Source organism: Schistocerca piceifrons, chromosome 8, assembly GCF_021461385.2.
Source record: "Schistocerca piceifrons isolate TAMUIC-IGC-003096 chromosome 8, iqSchPice1.1, whole genome shotgun sequence".
Classification (NCBI taxonomy): Eukaryota; Metazoa; Arthropoda; class Insecta; order Orthoptera; family Acrididae; genus Schistocerca; species Schistocerca piceifrons.
Genome location: NC_060145.1, coordinates 400893530 through 400915616, shown reverse-complemented (window position 1 = coordinate 400915616; position 22087 = coordinate 400893530).

Below are 22087 nucleotides of genomic sequence, written 5' to 3'. Positions count from 1 at the left end.
CGACCATCTGTGGATCACTATGACGATGATCGCTATACCCGAGCAACGGTCCTCTCCAATAGCTTATGGTAACGAATCTTGTCTCCCATCACAATTCTCTTAGTAAACAAGTGATTGACTCCACGGGTGGGTGCAGCGTTCACATTGCATTATACACATAGACAAGATCTTAAAGTTCCGAATAATTTCAACATTAATACGCGTCAATTTTTCGTAAGTGACTAAAAGAGCATGAGGCGTCTTAATACAGCGAAAATTTAGTGCTTTGTTTTGTGCAACCTTAGTAGGGACAAGATACGACTAAAAACGTTCAGCCAATGGGCGTTTAGATCGCTGAAGCCGGGCGGATCTGACGTCACGTTTGCGGACATTGTGACGGAAGTTTATCGCGGAACACTCAGATTGTAAGACCCTACTCCCGAATAGTCGGATCTTGTCTCTACTAAGGTAGCACAACTTTGCCTCCTATAATATTATCGTTAATGCTCCTTGCTGACGCATAATTATCAGATGCACATGTAGCCTGGCTGCTACCGCGAATTCCCGATCGCATAAATGTGCGTAATACTTAGCATAAACACGTGAAGGGAATGCACGTATGCATTACATGTTTCCGCGATGTTATTACTTCACGATAACGTCACTATTAGTGAAAGTATTTCCAACGATTGAAGCCTTCCGTATGGAATGTCCAAATCTGTTGGTCACCTACTTAGTCATGCATCTTTCGTACTTTCCAGTGTCTCATTCTGGCTTTAAAGCATGTCTATGACGATTCCGTAAAGTTCTTGCTACAATAGACATTTGGAAACCAAGATGACGAGTTGCAGTTGGCGTTCATTTGACCATGTACACTTGTGAAGAGCAAATAACTCGGCTGCTCGTCATTGTTATACGTGGCCGAGTCACAGTACTGTTATCACGTATCAAAAGAGTCAGAAGCCTGAACAACCATCTTTCTTAGCGCAAACGTGCAGGGAGGAAGTCAATGAGGTTCTGGAAAGTACCGACAGGTATGTGGAGCCACGTCGACTCAAGTGCCGTGGCCAGCTGCGATAAGTTTCTCGGTTGACAATCTATTGACGAACAGCCCGATTGACCTGGTCCCTCATATTCTAGATTGTGCTAAAATCCAGGGCGCTTTGTCGCCACTGAAGTACAGAAAACTCATACCGGTGCTTTTCAAATGGTTCAGATGGCTCCGAGCACTATGGGACTTAACATCTGAGGTCATAAGTCCCCTAGAACTTAGAAGTACTTAAACCTAACTAAGCTAAGGACATCACACACATCCATGCCCGAGGCAGGATTCGAACCTGCGACTGTAGCGGTAGTGCGGTTCCAGACTGGAGTGCCTAGAACCACTCGTCCCCGGTGCTCTTCCAATCACGCACGTACACTGCAAGCTGTGTGACATGTTGCATTGTCCTGCTGGTAGGTGGTATCATGCTGAGGAAAAATGAAACAGGTTGTGGGGATGGACATGGTCTCCAGGCATACCTGCGTTAATCGATTGTGCCTTCAATGACGAGATTGCCCAGGGAACGCCACGAAAACATTCCGCAGACCATAACACTTCCTGCACCGATCTGGACCCATCCGACGATTGTTGTAGGCCGTACACGCCAACGGGCCATCTGTCCAATGAACCACAAAGCGTGATAAGTGTGGGAAGGCCTGAATAAAACGGTCTCGGTTTTCCAGCAGCGTCAATTCGAATAGAATCCTCGAGCTTTCGATGACCATCTCCGACATCGTTGTAAGAAGTTCACTGACTGCCGGGGCTGCTACGGTTTCTCGCTTGTGTAGGTATGATATCATCAGCAGCCAATCAGATAGATCCAATGTGCTGCGCACGTAAGTCGACCCGGGGAGCTAGCGAAGCTGTTGCCCGTGGCAGCACCGGTGACGTCAGGTGTTGCCGGATGCAGGCGCCACGTTTGAAACTGCCGCTCCCGCGTCGCGCATCTGTCTTTGCTTTCATTCGATGTCCAACGCTCGTCCCCATGCCCTGCTGAGGGCTCCGTTCTCTGTAGAAACTGTTGTTGTTTAAACGAATCTCTGCCGCTTCCTTCATAACGGAGGGCCTATATGTACATACTTGTGCCAACACTTTTGTATTTTCGAACTGTATTTTATGTCCGTTTTCTAGGCAGTGCTCCGCTATGGACGACTTGTCTAGCTCCCTTCGTTTTATATGTCGCTTGTGCTCAGCAGAACGCTTCGCAACCGTGCGAATTGTTTGTCCGATATACATGCTGCCACATCCACAGGGTACACCATAAAGGCCGGACACTCGAAGAGCAATGTCGTCTTTAACAGTGCACAACATGTCTCGTATCTTGGGGGCGGGCCGAAACACTAGTCTTAGCCCATGTTTCAAAGCAGACGTCCTAACTTGCTGCTAGTTGCTCCACAGTATGGCAGGAATGCAGTCCGTTTGGCCTCTTCTACTGAATCAGTAGGCGTCTTTCGTCGGCGGCCCTTGAAAGGGTTTGCGATGTCTCTTTTGCTGTGTCCATTTTCCCAAAAACACGTTTTAAGTTCTGCAATTCAGACTGCAGGTGGTCGTCGTCAGAGATAATCTTGGCTCTATGAACCAACGTGTTCAAGACCGCTTTCTTGTGTACAGGGTGGTGGAAACTATTGGCGTTCCATTACCGATCTGCCGATCTGTGTGTGTCGGTTTCCCGTACACTGAATGACCAAGCTGGTCTCCTACCTTCCGCTCAACCGAAACATCCAAGAATGGTAGCTTGCCGTGCTTCTAAAAAAAAAAGAAAAAAGTCATCAGTCCCTACGCCTACTACACTACACACTACTCAACCTAAATTATCCTAAGGACAAAGACACACACCCATGCGCGAGGGAGGATTCGAACCTCCGCCGGGATAACCCGCAAAATCCAAGACTGCAGCGCCCTAGACCGCTCGCTTAATCCCGCGCGGCGTGCTTCTCCATCTCGACCGTAAATTTAATGCTAAGATGGACACCGTTGATGTGATCGACGAACTGCTGTAGTGTATCTTCACCATACGGACGCATAGAGAAGGTGACTTCAACGTATCGTAGAAAGCAAGACGGCCGTCGTGTTGCAGTTTGCAGAGCCTGCTCCTCACTACTCCACGAAGAAATTTGCGACTGCTGGAGACAGTGGTGGTTCCATGCGTGTGCCGTCCATCATCTCGTAATATTCATAGCAGTACAAAAAGTACGTTGTCTTTACGACGTGACGGAACAACTTAATGATTCCAGATGGAAAATGTTGGGCCAAAAGATCTAGCGAATCTTGTATTGGCACTCTAGTAAAAAGTGACCCAACGTCCAGGCTAACCATTAGCTCGTTTGGGCTTACCTTCATTCTCTTGAGTGTGTCAACAAATTTCTAAGACTTGACAACATGGTGTTCACAGTGTTCCAATTTTGATGCTAATAATCCTGCCAGATGTTTAGCAAGTCTGTAGGTGGGCGAATTGATTGCACTAACAATGGGTCTCAGAGTAACACTTTCCTTGTGTATCTTTGGTAATGGGAAGGCCACCTGTTACGATTCAGTGGACGTCCAGTTGCGGGATATGCGTGCAAGTTGTAGCCTCCATTGCCGATGATCAGCAGTCAGCGTAGTTGCATGAACTAGGCGCCTACTGTCAGGCCCAATATGCACCATGATTCGCTGGGGGTCGTCAAGGAGACACTGTTGCTAGGCCATTGGTTCATCTGGTTGGTCAGCTGCTTAACAGTAGCACGCCGATTCTCACGTACGCGTCTCCGCAGCCGGGGCTCACCCCTGCGATCTATGACTAGTGCTGCACCACAGTTGCTTCGGTGCCGCATTTGATAGCGCAATTTTGCAATTCACGGTATACTTTGACCATGGCGTCACAGGAACAGTTTACAAAGTCAGCTGTTTCGGAGATGGTTACATCCTTGGCCCGAAATCCTATATTATACTTTTTTGGACATCAGACAAATCGCTCGGTTTCCGTATTATTATAAGGACTGCACTGTTTTCCGCGTCCCGTTTGAAAATCTTTATGTAAGCACTGTCAGTACTGACGCCAGGTGTTTGTGAGTGATTGTTGCACGTTGATATCGGCGTCACAATAATGTCATTGGACAGTAGCGATGTCACTACTTTAACAATTTACGCAGTTCTTACACGGAGATCCTCGAATCTATAATCAGAGCTGTATTTCCAACATGTATCACAGGATAGTGCCTAGGTATTATTCTATAGTTTCAAAGCGTTAACCAAATATTCCCAGGTGCGAAACAACCGGCATGTGCAAGAGACCTCAAATGCTTATCATTCGCAGTTGTAATACTTTAAATAAGGTTGCCAGGATAAGTATTAATCACGCTTTAAAAGAGGACTTGATCGCTTTGGAGCGATCTTGATAGAGTAGGAATGATACCAGCAGTCATGTGACCCTTCACTGATAACGTTAAGTCACGACAGTGAAGTTGGGGGTATGAGGCAATCGGTAGTATAGAATCAGTACAGTAAGACGAATAACTGATAAGGTAAGGAATAAGGAGGTTCTCCACAGAATCGGCGAGGAAACGAATATAGGGAAAACAGTGACGAGAAGAAACGACAGAACGATAGGTTATCTGTTAAGACCTCACGGAATAACTTCCATGGTACCAGAGGGAGCTGTAGAGAGTAAAACAACAAAGGAAGAGTGGAATACATCCAGCAAAAAATTCAGGACGTAGGCTGAAGTGTTACTCTGAGATGAAGAGGAATTTGTGGCGGGCCGCATAAAAACAATCGGAAGAGTAATCACAAAAGAAAGAGAGATGGAGAGAGGGGGTAAACATGAAGTCACAGAACCATATGCGAGTGTCTCTCCTTTCCAGTGAGGGGGACATAACGCATTGGACATTTGAAGTCAGATAAATTGAAACACAATTGCTCATAGCAGCATATAAATCTGCACTTCAACATAGAAACTCGTGGCGTGTAGAATCATCAACAAGCTGCGATTTTCATCATTTTAGAAGGATGCAAAGCGTCAAGCGCATCCCCAGCCTAATGAAGTGTTTAACCTGCAGTGTGTGGACGTCGTAGTTCAGGCATGAGGTTGTTCTGTGGTGTTTTGGAAGCACGAGGGCGTGCTGAAAAGTAATCTCTCAGATTTTTTTATTCTGTTTTCGACATCAGCTGTGGTATTACAGTCATGCATATTACTCAGTCGACTTTCCTCTTCGCTAACGCAGGCTGCAACCCTCTGACGCTAGAGGGCTCCAAACTGTAGCGCGTAACATGACCGCGATGTGTAACATAACTACACTACTGGCCATTAAAATTGATACACCACGAGGATGACGTGCTACAGACGCGAAATTTAACCGACAGGAAGAAGATGCTGTGATATGCAAATTATTAGCTTTTCAGAGCATTCACACAAGGTTGGCGCCGGTGCCGACACTTACAACGTGCTGACATCAGGAAAGTTTCCAACCGATTTCTCATACACAAACAGCAGTTGACCGGCGTTCCCTGGTGAAACGTTGTTGTGATGCCTCGTGTAAGGAGGAGAAATGAGTACCATCACGTTTCCAAGTTTGATAAAGGTCGGATTGTAGCCTGTCGCGATTGCGGTTTATCGTATCGCGACATTGGTGCTCGCGTTGGTCGAGACCCAATGACTGTTAGCAGAATATGGAATCGGTGGGTTCAGGAGGGTAATACGGAACGCCGTGCTGGATCCCAACGGCCTCGTATCACTAGCAGTCGAGATGATAGGTATCTTATTCGCATGGTTGTAACGGATCGAGCAGCCATGTCTCGATCCCTGAGTTAACAGATGGGAACGTTTGCAAGACAACAACCATCTGGACGAACAATTCGACGACGTTCGCAGCAGCATGGACTGTCAGCTCGGAGACCATGGCTGCGGTTACCCTTGGCGCTGCATCACAGACACTTTATTTCACTATCACAGATAGTTGTACATGCAGTTCCCTCTTGGCTCCATGCTATTTTCAGTTGTTTCCAGAACTTAAAGAATACTTTAGAGGACTTCACTGATAACGATGAAGGGGTGCAAGCAGATATTCTACACTGAAGAGCGAAAGAAACTGGAACACCAGCCTAATTTCGTGTAGGTCCCCTTCCAGCACGCAGAAGTGAAACAACACGACTTGGTGTGGAGGACTAATTTCTGTAGTAGTGGTGGAGGGAATTGGCACTATGAAGCCAGCACGGCTTGCCATAAAACTGTTAGAGCAGGAGGGGTTGGAGATCTCTTCTGAACAGAACGTTGCGAGACATAACAGATGTGCTCAATAATGTTCATGTCTGGGGACTTTAGTGGCAGAAGTGTTTAAACGCAGAAGAGTGATCCTGGAGTCACTCTGTAGCAATTCTGGACGTGTGGGGTATCGCATTTTCCTGCTGGAATTGCCCAAGTCCTTCGGAATACGCAATGGACATGAATGGATGCAGGTGATCAGACAGGATACTTACGTACGTGACCTGTCAGAGTCGTATCTGGACGTACCAGGCGTCCCACATCACTTCAACTGCACGCACCCCACACCATTACAGAGCCTTCACCAACTTAAACAGTCTCCCGCTGACATGCAGGTTCCATGGATTCATGAGGTTGTCTCCATCCGTTTGATACAATTAAAAACGAGACTCGTCAGACGAGAAAACATGTTCCCAGTGATCAACACTCCAATGTCGATGTTGACGGGCCCAGGCGAGGCATAAGGTGTTGTGTTGTGCAGTCATCAAGTGTGCACGAGCGAGCCTTCGCGTCTCAAAGCCCATATCGATGTCGTTTCGTTGAAGGGTTCGCACGCTGACACTTGATGGCCCATCATTGAAACATGCAGCAATTTGCAAAAGGGTAGCACTGCACAAGACTCCTCTGTCGTTGTTGGTCCCTTCCTTGCAGTGTCATTTCCAGGCCGCAGCGATGTCGGAGATTTGATGTTTTAGCAGATTCCTGATACTCACGGTGCACTCGTGAAATGGTCGTATGGGGGAAATCCCCACTTCATCGCCGGCCGCGGTGGCCGTGCGGTTCTGGCGCTGCAGTCCGGAACCTCGGGACTACTACGGTCGCAGGTTCGAATCCTGCCTCGGGCATGGGTGTGTGTGATGTCCTTAGGTTAGTTAGGTTTAAGTAGTTATAAGTTCTAGGGGACTTATGACCTAAGATGTTGAGTCCCATAGTGCTCAGAGCCATTTGAACCCACTTCATCGCTTCTCGGAGATGCCGTGTCCCATCGCTCGTGCGCCGACTATAACGCCACGTACAAATTCACTCAGATCTTGATTACATGCGATTGCAGAAGCAGCAACCGATCTAACAGCAGCGTCGAATGCTTGTTGTCTTATATAGGCGTTCCCGACCGCAGCGCCGTATCCTGCCTGTTTACATATCTCTGTATTTGAATACGCATCCGTATATGAGTTCTTTTGGCGCTTCAGTCTACAATGACGTCATCAACAAACTGGTCTGTCGCTGGGAGGAATGTGTTCATCGACAGGGTAACTATGTTCACAAATAAATATGTAGACATGAAGAATAAAGGTGTAGGATGTTAATAAAGTTCATTTTATTTAGAAAGCTTCGAGTTTTCACATAAGAAATCGGAGGCATTACTTTTATGCACGCCCTTACATTTTTGGTATCATGAACGACCACACACTGAGATTACGGTGAAATTGATTCGATATGCTTATTTTGGCATCCTCGGGGACCAAGTGTTACTTTTTGTTCCACTTCTTCATGATGGGCAAAGAGGATAATTATAAAATACATGAAACGTTTTCAAAAATCGGTATAGATAAATGGCTAAACATAACGTAACAAGTGAGAGTGTACGTAAGTGAAAGACAAACCCTCGAAGTTTTCTATGCATATTGTGCCGCCAAGTTAGTTTGAGAAAGCGTCGAAAATGCCACCGCAAATCTTAGTTGCTGAAAATGGGTGCGAATAAGACACAAAAGGCACTTTTTAAGCTAAAATGTCAGTTGATAATGAGTGTGCAAGGAGATATCCTGGAAACTGTCACAAGATACCATCAGCTTCCAACAGTGAAGTGGTGCAAGAAAACTGTGAAGGATTGTCGGTTGTGCAATGCAAAACGTACGGGCCGACAGGCCGAGTCAGAACAGACAGTGCACCGTGTGAAGCACTTGATGTTGCAAAGTCCCACGAAGTCTACCTGTTGAAATGGTGCGGAACTATACATCCCTCAGGCAATAGTGTGAAGAATCCTTCGCAAACGATTAACAGTGAAACAGTAGATATTGCAGCTTCTGCAAACCATAAGACAATGTGCCAAACTGTGCCATATGCGGTTCGGCGTTGTTATTCAAAACGATGTTAGAGATTACCACTACAAAAGCAAATTAATCTTCTGTAACGAAGTCACTTTTCATCCTTCAAGGAAGTTCACCGGAGCAGCCGCGCGGGATTAGCCGAGCGGTCTAGGCGCTGCAGTCATGGACTGTGCGGCTGACCCCGGCGGAGGTTAGAGTCCTCCCTCGGGCATGTGTGTGTGTGTGTGTGTGTGTGTGTGTGTGTGTGTGTGTGTGTTTGTCCCTCGGGCATGTGTGTGTGTGTGTGTGTGTGTGTGTGTGTGTGTGTGTGTGTGTGTTTGTCCTTAAGATAATTTAGGTTAAATAGTGTGTAAGCTTAGGGACAGATGACCTTAGCAACTATGTCTCGTAAGATTTCACACACATTGGAACAATTTTTCAACGGACGCTACACACACACACTTGATGGGGAAAGAAAAGTGAAATGCGTAAGTCGAAAACGTGTGCGATTGTGTAATTCTGTAAAGTTAACGTTTTCTGTGCCGTGCCAAAAACACGGTCAATGGACTATTCTTCTTCACTTAGAGGTCAGTGGTGTATCACTTGTCTCCACATGCTGAAATTATGGCTCGTGCCACAATGTAGTACTGATAGCATTGCTTTCATCTTCCAGCAAAATGGCAAACCCCCAAATTTCGTCGATTGTGTAAGACACATTCCGGATGAGGCGTTATCACGCCGCTGGTCAGGCTGCGCTGATGACGTTCATCTGGCGCTACTCCCGTGTCCATCATTCTTTACGTTTGCAATTTTTCCTTGCGGGGTTTCATCAGTGATAGAGTTAATGTTGCACCTCTACCAAAGAACCTCGACGACTTGTGGTACAATTTTGTAGCAGCTTCTGACAACCTAGGTCAGGTATGGGTAGATGTATACCGTATCACGAGGGGAGGACACACAAACTTTTCAAACTTATAGAAAAAATTTTTTTTTTGAGAGTTTGTCTTCCACATTCTATATTAGCTGTTATTTTGCTGTCGGCAGTTTCTCTGTACCGATTTCTTTTGAAGATGACGACAGATCTGTTCACATAGTTGGAAGCATATTTGCGTGGTACGACGTACAGTTCCCCTAACATACCACGACAAGCCATCTACACTCATAAATTAAGCACAATGCTGGTACATGGTGAAACAACGCTATGGTGGACGGTTTGCGGGTTTAAATCACCTCGGGGTATGACCAAGCGGTAGCGCTGGCAGCAGTCCACATACACAAAGGAGTGTTGGTGCATGTCAGAGTACGGTGCAGAAAGTTAGTGTGCAGACGTTTTCAGACGTGCTCATGGTGACCGTGTGTTGAAAATGGCTCAAAGAACACATATTGATGACGTTATGAGGGGTAGAATACTAGGGCGACTGTAGTTTGGTCAAAGCAGGTCGTAGCACAAAGTGTGATGTCACGAGTATGGCAACGATTCCAGCAGACAGGAAACGTGTCCAGGCGCTACAATACGGGACGTCCACGGTGTATAACACCACAAGAAGACCGATATCTCACTATCAGTGCCCGCAGAAGGCCACGGAGTACTGCAGGTAGCCTTGCTCGGGACCTTACCGCAGCCACTGGAACAGCTGTCTCCAGACACATCGTCTATAGACAACTGAACAGACATGGTTTATTCGCCCGGAGACCTGAAAGGTGCATTCCACTGACCCCTGGTCACAGGAGAGCCCGTAAAGCCTTGTGTCAAGAACACAGTACAAGGTCATTATAGCAGTTGTCCCAGGTTATGTTCACAGACACGTCCAGGTATAGTCTGAACAGTGATTTTCGCCGGGTTTTCATCTGGCATGAACCAGGAACCAGATACCAACCCCTTAATGTCCTTCAAAGGGTCCTGTATGGAGGTCGTGGTTTGATGGTGTGGGGTGGGATTATGATTGGTGCACGTACACCCCTGCATGTGTTTGAAAGAGGAACTGTAACAGGTCAGGTGTATCGGGACGTCATTTAGCACCAGTGTGTCCGCCTTTTCAGGGGTGCAGTGGGTCCCACCTTCCTCCTGATGGATGATAACACACGGCCCCAACGAGCTGCCATCGTGGAGGAGTAGTTTGAAACAGAAGATATCGGGCGAATGGTATCGTCTGCATGTTCTCCAGACCCCATCGAGCACGTCTGGGATGCTCTTGATCGGCGTACCGCTGCACGTCTTCAAACCCATTGGACACTTCAGGAGCTCCGACAGGTACTGGTGCAAGAATAGGAGGCTATACCCCAGCAGCTGCTCGACCACCTGTACAGAGTTTGCCAACTAGTTGTGCGGCCTGTGTACTTGTGCATGGTGGTCGTATCCCATATTGATGTCGGTGTAGATGGGCGTTTTGTGTGTTTCGGGCCTGTTTTCTAAACTTATCTCCAATACCGTGGACTTACAGATCTGCGTCGTGTGTGTTCCCTATGTCCCTATGCTACTAGCGCAAGTTTTGTGTAGTGCCACGTTGTGTGGCATGACATTAGCAATTATCCTTAATTTATGAGATTGAGCGTAAATCGCCCAATATTATCCCACAGAAATTATGTGGAACTGTTTGGAAGTTGAAACATGGCAGTCCCCTCAATCGGCAACTCTGAGGGCTTTAGTTATACAGAGCTGTGCAGAATGAAAAGAAGGATATGGGTGATTTAGTATGACGCCGCTGTTTGCCTGCGCGAAATGTGTGTGTTCTGCATTGAGGAATGGCTTCCATTTCAAATTAGACCCTTGTGGAGTCCTGAGAATGGAGCATTTGCTGTTGAGGCGTATTTTTGAAAATTATGAACCTTCCATGAGAGTTTAGCAACTACTTCGTCGCCATTTCGAGTTGAAACGACATGAGGAAGTCCCGGATCGTTGGACGAGCGTACGGTAGGTGAGAAAGATCCAGACTCCTGCATCAGGTCCAAAGGGGAGAACTTTAGCGTGACGAAGGTCGCGACAGACGGCGGAGAGAGTGGACTTGTTGCATCAAGCACTTGATGGAAGGTCTCAGGCTTCTGCTGCGAGACTTGCCTTGGCACAGACACTTTCAGGTCGTTCCCACGGCACACCATCTGTGACAACCTGTTCATCCATCCATACAAACTGAATGTCGTATAGAAAGTAAACGAATAATGCCATCGAACTACCACCTTCCACTTCCTGCAACTTTCGGGAGCCAACCCGCAGGTGAGAAACAACTGACTGATATGGAATGAGACCCGTTTTCATCTTGACCGTGGTGTAAATGAATTACAGATACTGAGCGCCACGTCAGCTCCATGGTTAAACCATGCAGGTCACGGAATTATTCGTGCACTGCCTGGAGGAATGCAAGGAACCTGATAGCGGTAATGTCTATGGTATTATATTCAAAACCAAGTAAAAGGGCGCGTATGATATATAATAGCATATGTTTTGAAACCTCCCCTTAGAAAAATGGCTCTGAGCACTATGGGATTTAACTTCTGAGGTCATAAGTCCCCTAGAACTTAGAACTACTTAAACCTATCTAACCTAAGGACATCACACACATCCATGCCCGAGACAGGATTCGAACCTGCGACCGTAGCGGTCTCGCGGTTCCAGACTGTAGCGCCTAGAACCGCTCGGCCACTCCGGCTGGCCCCTCCCCTTAGAAAAATTTATGAATGATTGTCCTGATAAACCCCTTACGTTATTTAATTTTCAAACAGCTAAGCAGAACTGAACGTACTCAGACATTTCTCTCTTTACTTATTCTGATCAGCACTAAACTGACACACAATATTTTTAGCGCAACGCAATCTGACTTTCAATAATCCCTACAAAAGAATGCTCTGACTAACGATAACCTATACCTTTCATGAATCACTTACTTCCCAAAAATCTTCGTTACTCGAACTACTGCAATACAGCGAGGGCCAATACTGCCAGCTAAATAAAAGATTCTAACTACTGAAGTCACTATAACTACTGATAGGCATAGTTAGCAAATGAAAGATTTTGAAAGAGAACAAACAATGTATTTACCTTAATATTGTTCAAAAGTCATTATATATATATAATCAGTTCATGACATCCAGTCTTACAAATTTACTGTCTCTAATGGACACACGTCCACATCACCCGCTCTCAAAACTCCGCCATCTCTCTCCTCACATCCACCACTGCTGGCGGCTCACCTCCAACTGCGCAACGCTATGCGCTGTTCACATCCTATTGCCCAACACTACAATAGCAAATATTACAACAATGCCACCCAGCCACAGAGTGCACACAGCACAGCCAGTGATTTTCATACAGAGCGCTACGTGGCGTTACCAATATAAAAACCTAAACAGCCTACTTACAGTTTCAATGTTTATTTCAATAAGTTTGTTTATTTGTTCCGAAGTTCTGTCGCTTTCGTTTCCTACCACTCATTCTCCCGGATACCGTGTGGCGTGTCTGAAGACGGTGTACTCTTCCTCGGAACTGAGGCCGTTATCCACACTAGCGGCTGTGTTACACGTAACATAGTAATGTCTCCTGAGGCTGACTAATATTTCATCCAGTGGGATAATATTCCCTCACATTTTCTGCTTGTTTGTGGCATGTGCCATTATTTTATTCTCGTCAGAACATATAAAACTGGAAGAGGAGTATTTTATACGACTGTTTTTAATTTTTGAATTCATATTCTCTTCTCGGAATTATTTCAGAAACATCATGACAGTATAGCAGAGTACAGAGGACTGTGCGTGTCGGGCATCACACCACCGCCGACTCTGCTGTGCGCCGCGCAGACAGAAGACTGTCGCCGGAAGGGAAGCCCGCCGCGTGGTTTCGTCGAGGGCCCGAGGCGCGTACGGCGGTCAGAATGAGTCGGCCTGCAGCCTGCACAACGCCGACACGCCACCCACAGCCGCAAAATTGTTCCCGAAACTGTACAAAATGAGAGCGAAAAAAATGTGGCGGCAGTCGCACTCGGAGACGAAATGAGTCGCGTTTATGAGAACACGAACAAAAAGGCGACAGCAATATGAAACTCGGTGGAGTGGGGGGAGGGGGGGGGGGCGGGATGCTGTCGGTAAATAGTGTGCTGAGTATTGCGTGATTATCTTAAAGGGATAGAGAATCCCCTATCCTCGCAATGTGAAATTATGCCTGTTATAGGGAACATTTGCTCACAAACTACAGGAGCTAGAGAGAGACGGCCGCTGTGGTCGAGCGGTTAAAGGCGCCTCAGTCCGGAACCACGCGGCTGCTACGGTCGCAGGTTGGAATCCTGTCTCGGGTATGGATGTGTGTGATCTCCTTAGGTTAGTTAGGTTTAAGCAGTGCTAAGCCTAGGGGACTGATGACCTCAGATGTTAGGTCACACAGTGCTTAGAGCCATTTGAACCATTTTTTGAGATAGAGAGATAAAATTTTTACTGTATGTGCATTGACACGTTGTAACATTACTGAAGCAACAGTATTTTCATATAAATTACTTACAGATATTTTAGACTTACCTTACAGTTAATTTTTCATCAATTTTCAACTATCACCTTTAAATCTTTTGTGAATGACGTAATTCAAAAATCAGTGTTTCAGTATGTACGAAAACCCCGTGTGACTGTGACACGAATGTTTCAGACTTCTAGTTTCAGCAGTAGCTGAGATAATGTTTTTACAAGAAGTAAAAAGTACACTTACGAGAGAAAGAAGATTAAAACATTCCTGATCCATAGTTAACACAGAAAGGTGCTTGCAAACAGAATGTCATCAGCTTGTTATGCCCATAGAATTCTATCATCAGTGTGTAACATACGGTGTCTTTTAGTTACATACAGTGTCTTTTAGTTACATATTATTCTTATGTACACTCAATTCTTAGCTATGGCATTCGTTTTTGGGGAACAAACGCACAAAATATGAACCCAATTTTCGAACTCCACAAAAGAGCCATAAGAATAATAACCAAAAATACTAGTCGAGCTCACTGTAAAGATCTGTTCAAAGCACAAGGGATTTTAACTGCCCCATGTGAATACATTTACCAGTCAGTTGTACGCATCAAAAATAACATTGTTAATTACTTCACAAACAGCTCTCTGCATGCCATGCAACAGGGGATAGACTCAACTTACATTTACGAAGAAAAAATAAACATAGAACTCAAAACAGCATTTTCTACCAAGGAATAAAACTCTACAATAAATTACCAAAAGAGATTAAAGAAATTGCAAAAATACACTTATTTAAAAAGGCAGCTAAAAAGTACCTGTTATGCAATACATTTTATACATTGAAGGATTACTTAGATAAAACAGAATAGGGGTTTTATAAAAAAAATTATACGAATAAATAATAATAATAATAATAAAACATCCAACATTCCACATAACACCTTCACTTCTTGTTTTTTCTTCCATCTTCTTTCCTTTCTAGAAATACTTACCCCCAAAGTATCCATAGCACAATACTAACACCTCTTCCTCTTTCCGAGCGCAACATCTTACTCATTATGGAGGGATGCTGACTCAGTTTTTCAGGATAGTGAATGGGAAGTTGCGGTACAGAAAATGGCCCAGAAATCACCAGTGTGTGTGTGTGTGTGTGTGTGTGTGTGTGTGTGTGTGTGTGTGTGTGCGCGTGCGCGTGCGCGTGCGCGCGCGTGTGTGTGTGTGTGTGTGTGTGTGTGTGTGTGTGTGTGTGTGTGTGTGTGTGCGCGTGTGTGTAGTGAGTGAAGTGTTATGAAACAATTAGTGTATAGTGTGTGCAGTGACTGATAGTGAGATATGAGTGAACAGTGTGGCATTACATTATTTAATAAGTTACTTGTAAGAAAAGTATTGTATACCAGGAGTAAATCTAACGATTGTCTCTAACTAGGATTCTGTAAATATATGTGTACACGAATTAGTTTATTTTAAATTGATATAAACTTGTAAATACTTTGACATGTCCTATATCTTTGTAAAAAGAGATCTACGGATGAATAAAGCTGCTACTACTACTACTACTACAACTACAACACCTAACACCTTCACAGTCTTCATAACCATCTTCAAGTCTCCTTTGGCACCTGCATTGCTTTTTTTCATTAACGTCTTGATTATATTGTCTGCGTCCCTTAGTCTGTGCCGATATAAAGTCAACATAGCACGTACTATGCGGGGTAGAACACGCAAACCCAACTTTTCAAGGACGTTGCATTTAGTAATACTCTCAGGAGTGAATGTTGCCCCAGCATCAGACACTCCAAACTGCACTGTATTAATTCTAGCTAAAAATGTTTTTGGGAGGCGATGCCATATGACACTGTTCAAGCTTTCGCTAGGGTTCTGCATCCTTCCATGAAGGCATTTCATCAGAAGAGTTCTGTAAGCCAGATCTCTGCAGGTGGATTTAATTTCTTCCGTGACGGTTACTGGTAGACTGTGGTGATGACTATTGTTCTCCCCAGTTATTAGTTCAAGTGGCTCTGAGCACTATGGAACTTAACTTCTGAGGTCATCAGTCCCCTATAACTTAGAACTACTTAAATCTAACCAACCTAAGGACATCGCACGCATCCATGCCCGAGGCAGGATTCGAACCTGCGACCAGACTGTAGCGCCTAGAACCGCTCGGTCACTTCGGCCAGCAGTTATTAGTCCCCTGTTGTATTTACACCAGTTTTTTCACCTTTGGGGCACAAACAGTGTTCCGTATGCTCATCTGTGGATGCCGTGGGGAAACACAAAGCCCATACAGCTTCAATTCTTCAAGATTGCCTTTACTTCTCCTGATTGCTAGGCCATAGCAATTCCATATGAGGCCTATCATGGAATCAGTCAATCATCCTTCCCATCCAAGGTTTCCCCATCATCTAGGACTTTTTTTTATAACTGATTTTAACCTTCTCAACCTGGCACCCATTCTCTTCTGCACATTTCCAACATATTAAATTTTGCTTGTATTTACACTGCTCCCATCTGGTTTGCTTTCCAAATCTCCCGTCTTTGAATGCTTTAGAGCCACTATCTCCCAGATACTGAACATAGAGTACTTTATACCACTCAGAAGAGCGATGAAAATTGTTTTTCACGCCAGAAAACTCCATGCCACCACTACTACCATAATAATTAGTAAGACAATCATCGCGATGTTCATTTTTCAAGCTAACCATTCATCAACAGTATTTGGACATCATCGCAACACCAGTAACCTTACCAGTGTCAACACCAGTTGCTGTGATACCACCATTGTTGTAGATATGACCCCTTTTTTGCCACGTGCCATCAAAAACTGCTGTGAGGTCACAGTTGTCATTATCTTTCACCAGTTCTTCCACAGCTTGCTCCATTGACTTCTGTGCTACATCTTCAGATGCGGATCCTATTAAATTGTTGTAAGCACAAGACTTTGAAGGCACAAAAGCAAGATTAAGAACACCACACAGCATATCATCTGCTGCTTTCCACTTACCAATTGTTCGCAACCCCTAGACTAACCTAACATTTGCACTATAAAATTCAGTTTTCTTGTGTCAGTTACTTACAGTTACGGAAACAGATCTTGGAAACCGCTGTATTTACAAACACTGCGTATTAAATTAAAGTGGGCAGACAAGCCGACATCGATTCTACTTTCAGAGAAACGTTTTCTTGACCTTCTTGCATCACACACTGTTTTCAAGAGCTTCGCGCAGTATACTCTTATCAGTGAGTTCAAAAACTTCCTTCTGTTTATGAAGTAAATTATGTTTCTCTTCCAAATTTCTGAGTATTTTATGAAATACACTGTTTCCATTTGGAGTAAGTTCGTTCAGAAAATCAGAAGTAAGTGGTCTCACATTTTCCAACAATAATGATGAACATATGCTTCGCTTTGATTGTGAATCACCTTTTTCCTTTCTTTTTGCCAGTTTACAAGCATTTTAAACACTTGTGTCCTGCCTCTAGGCATTTTCACTGAGGAAAATGAAACACTAAATATGAAAGAACTGGACATAAGAACTTTAGTGTAGCACACTGTTTACAAACAATCCAGAGTAAAAAACTCAGAGTAACTTCATGGAACCAGAGACAAACAATTTCTGAAAAATGGTGTGTAAAGAGCTACTGGAAAGCGGGATATTTGAATTCCAAACTTTACAGAAGCTCTTCTGCGAACCATCCAGAACTAGCACTCCTGAAAGAAAGGATATTACGGAGACATGGCTTAGCCACAGCCTGGGGGATGTTTGGAAGGTAGGAGACAGGATACTGGCAGAAGTAAAGCTGTGAGTACCGGGCGTGAATCGTGATTCGGTAGCTCAGATGGTAGAGCACTTGCCCGCGAAAGGCAAAGGTCCCGAGTTCGAGTCTCGGTCGGGCACACAGTTTTAATCTGCCAGGAAGTTTCATATCAGCGCACACTCCGCTGCAGAGTGAAAATCTCAAATGGTTCAAATGGCTCTGAGCACTATGGGACTCAACTGCTGAGGTCATTAGTCCCCTAGAACTTAGAGCTAGTTAAACCTAACTAAGGACATCACACACATCCATGCCCGAGGCAGGATTCGAACCTGCGACCGTAGCGGTCTCGCGGTTCCAGACTGCAAAGCCAGAACCGAGCGGCCACTTCGGCCGGCGAGTGTAATTGAAATGGAAACGACTACTAGTTGTTCAGCGCTCCGTACGGTAACTTGCGGACTATGTACGTAGATGTAGATATTCCAATACGGTCACAATTCTACGATGAATCTGTGTACAATTTAGACATTTTGCCCACAGGATTCTTACTTCAACGGTGACCAAGTGGAATGTGTTTCTGCTTTCGTTTTATATATATATATATATATATATATATATATATATATATATATATATATATATATATATAGCGGATTTCTAACTGTGCGGAGGTCTGTGCTCTGATCTGAAACTGCTTCGTTGGGTGATTAAAGCTGTATGCAGCGCCGGGGCTAGAACCTGAATTATCTGAGCACGACTCACGACCCGCCCACACAGCTTTAATTCTGCCAGTACCTCTGTCTTCTCTCTCAAATAACAAACTTCACAGAAGTTCTTCAGCATTCCTAGTGCTACTAGCACTCTAGGAAGAAACGATATAGCAGGTAAATGGCTTTTCTACAGCTTAAGAAATTCTTCCCAGTGTGAATTTTCACGCTACAGCTGTTCATGCATTGACATAACTTCCTGGCTGGCAAAATTTGTCAGCCGGACTGGGACGCGAATCCAGGATCTTTGCCTTTGCGGATAAGTACTCTATCAATGGAAGTTCAAGTACCGATTCATCAAACAGTTTTAATCTACCAGCTGTTTCATTTTTTTTCTTTTTTGTTCTTTTCTCGTATTTTGATTTCTTGAATTTCTTTAGTTGCATTTGCAGCAATGGTCCACAGTGGAACGTAAAACAAACATGTGGTTTAAAGTTAACTCAGATCCAAAATTCACAAGGGAAATAATGTGGTAGTTACTCAACCGGAACCGAATTCATCACGAAATTAGTCAAATTAGATTCTCCTACGTTTTCCGAAATACTATCACGGCCGACTGAGTTATTGCTAAATGACACTGTTGTTGGGACTTTAAACGCCTCTTTTTTTGACAACCACAAATCGCAAAATATCAAAACACATTCGGGACACTATACTCAGGGATGATCTGCCGAGGAACGGCTTTCATCAGGGGTCGACTGTATCAGTTGCTAGGATGTACAGTGCGGACGAAATAAAACTGACCGAAATGCGTCTGCAGTCAGATTCAGTAATTTCGGATGTATGAATGAATGCACATAGCAGGCATCATATTCCAGAACAGTCTCTCGGCTGGTTTGTTGCTATGTCTTCTACTTACACGGAATTATCATCACTCCCAAAATCCTCTACAGACTGTTCTGAATACTCCAACCTTTGTGTTTTCCTTCCTCTACTGCTCCTTCCAGTTCTATTCCGGCGTAGCCGGTGTTCCACTAACCTGTCACATCTTCTGCTAAGGGTTTTCAGTAGATTTATCTCCTCACTGTATGTGTTTCCTATAAGCGGTGATCAAATGAAAACGAGGCAGTTGGGAAAAAATTAAGCAAATTGTTGATTATTTCAATAGTAATCGCCTAAGCAGTTACTATATTTATCCCACTGTGAGATGTTTTCGTGCAAAAGTGTTTTGCCTGAATGAAGGATGTGTATGGGTTTACCAGTAAAACTTTCTCAACGTAGTCTAAACAACCGTGACGCATGTGGGCTGGCATTATCCTGCAACAGAATAATGGCATCCGTCAACATTCCTGGTCGTTTGTACTTCAAGACGCACTTCAATTTTTGCACAGTCATCACCTATCTCTGCGCGTTAACTGCGGTGCAATATTCCAGATCGTCAATGAGTAGGGCCCCTCGCAGATAAAGAAAAAAATATCATACACTATATGATCATAAGTATCCGGACACGTGACCGAAAACGACTTACAAGTTCGTGGAGTCCTCCATTGGTAAAGCTGGAATTCAGTATGATGTTGGCCCATACTTAGCCTTGATGACAGCTTCCACTCTCGCAGGCATACGTTCAATCAGGTGCTGGAAGGATTCTTGGGGGATGGCAGCCAATTCTTCACGGAGTGCTGCACTGAGGAGAGGCATCTATGTCGGTCGGTGATGCCTGGCAAGAAATCGAGGTTCCAAAACATCCCAAAGGTGTTTTATAGGATACAGGTCAGGATTCTGTGCAGGCCGGTTCATTACAGGGACGTTATAGTCGTGTAGCCACTCCACCACAGATCATGCATTATGGACCGGTGCTCGATCGTGCTGAAAGATGCAATCGCCATCCCCGAATTGCTCTTCAACAGTGGGAAGCGATAAGGTGCTTAAAACATCAATGTAGGCCTGCGCCGTGATAGTGCCACACAAAAGCAAGGGGTGCAAGCCTCCTCCATGAAAAACACGACCACACCATAACACCACCGCCTCCGAATTTTACTGTTGGCGCTACACACGGTGGCAGTTGTTCACCGGTCATTCGCCATACCCACACCATGCTATCGGATCGCCAAACTGAGTGCCGTGATTCGTGAATCCACACAACGTTTTTCTACTGTTCAATCGTCCAATGTTTACGCTCCTTACACCAAGCGAGTCGTCGTTTCGGGTTTACCGGCGTGATGTCTGGCTTATGAGCAGCCGCTCGACCATGAAATCCTGTTTTTACACCTCCCGTTTAACTTTCGTAGTACCTGGAGTAGATCCCGATGCAGTTTGGAATTCCTGTGTGATGGTCTGGGTAAATGTCTGCTTATTACACATTACGACCCTTCTCAACGGTCGGCGGTCTCTGTCAGTCAACAAACGAGGTCGGCCTTTACGGTTTTGTGCTGTGCGTGCCCCTTCATGTTTCCACTTCACTATCAAATCGGAAACCATGGACCTTGGGATGTTCAGGAGTGTGGACATATCACGTACAGACGTATGACACAAGTGACACCCAATGACCTGACCAAGTTCGAAATCCGTGAGCTCCGCGGAGTGACTCATTCTGCTCTCTCTCTCGATGTCTACTGAGGTCGCTGATATGAAATACCTGGCAGCAGGTGGCAGCACAATGTACCTAATATGGAGAATGTATGTTTTGTGGGTGTCTGGATACTTTTGATCAGATAGTCTACATTACCGTGTCTGACGTGCCTGTTTACACTACATGAGATTGTCATATTTTTGTAGCTGTGAAGAAACCCGTTCGTTGTCGTCGATTTGCTTCCGATGAAAAGGTGCACGCCTGAATACAATCATGATTCCGCAGGCAACCACAAAGTTTTTCCACGAAGCATGACCTCGTCTCACAGGTGGACAAATGTACTATCAGTTATGTCAGTTACTTTTGGAATAGTTAACAGCTTACTTACTTTTCTTTCCATCTGTCTCGTTTTTATTTTACTACGCCTTGTACTCCTTCATTTCGGCCTTTTCTGTCCATTAATTTTGTAACATTCTTCAATACCGGCACAGTTCAAATACTTCCAGTTTCATCTGCGGATTTTTCATGGCCTTATTATCACTTCTGTACAACGCTCTCTCAAGAGGTGTAGTGGAGGGAGGTTACGCAATTGTGAGCCACGTATTCCAAGTTCCGGAGGAGGCCAGTTCATATCCCGTTCTGCCATCCACATTTAGCTTTCCGTAGGTTTCCTGACTCGCTTCTTCATGTAAATCTACATCCATAATCAACAAACCATTGTGAACTGAATCTAAGAGCATACTTTCACCTGCACCTCTTATTGCTACTCCATATTCCATTAACGTATGCGCCACAGGATGAATAAACGACTCAGTGCACGTTCTGAGTAGTCTAACATTTTTCTGTATCCCTACGGAACGTTGAATAGTGGGACGTAGTAGATTTCTACATTCATCACTTAAAGCTGGTTCCTGAAACTTTGCAAATACTATGTTTTTTTGGAATAGTTAGCGTCTATCTTCAGTTTATGATGTCTCTCCGTGACTGACATGAACAAGACAAACCTGTGACCATATGTGCTGCCCTTCTTTTTATACATTAAATATTTACTGTTAGTTCTATTTGCCACGGGTGCCACGCACTTGAGTGATGTTCTATGATGGGTCACACCAGTGTTTTGTATGGAGGCTCCATTGTGGGCTGATTTTATTTCCAAAAATTCTACCAATTATTCATAGTCAGTGATATTCTTTGCCTACGACTAGTTATACGTGATCGTTCCATTTCATTTTTCTACTTATTTTAACACTCAAGTATTTCTATGAGGTGACCAATTCGAATTGTAACTCGTTGATAATCTAGTCGTACGATACTACGCTTTTCGTTTCAGGAAGT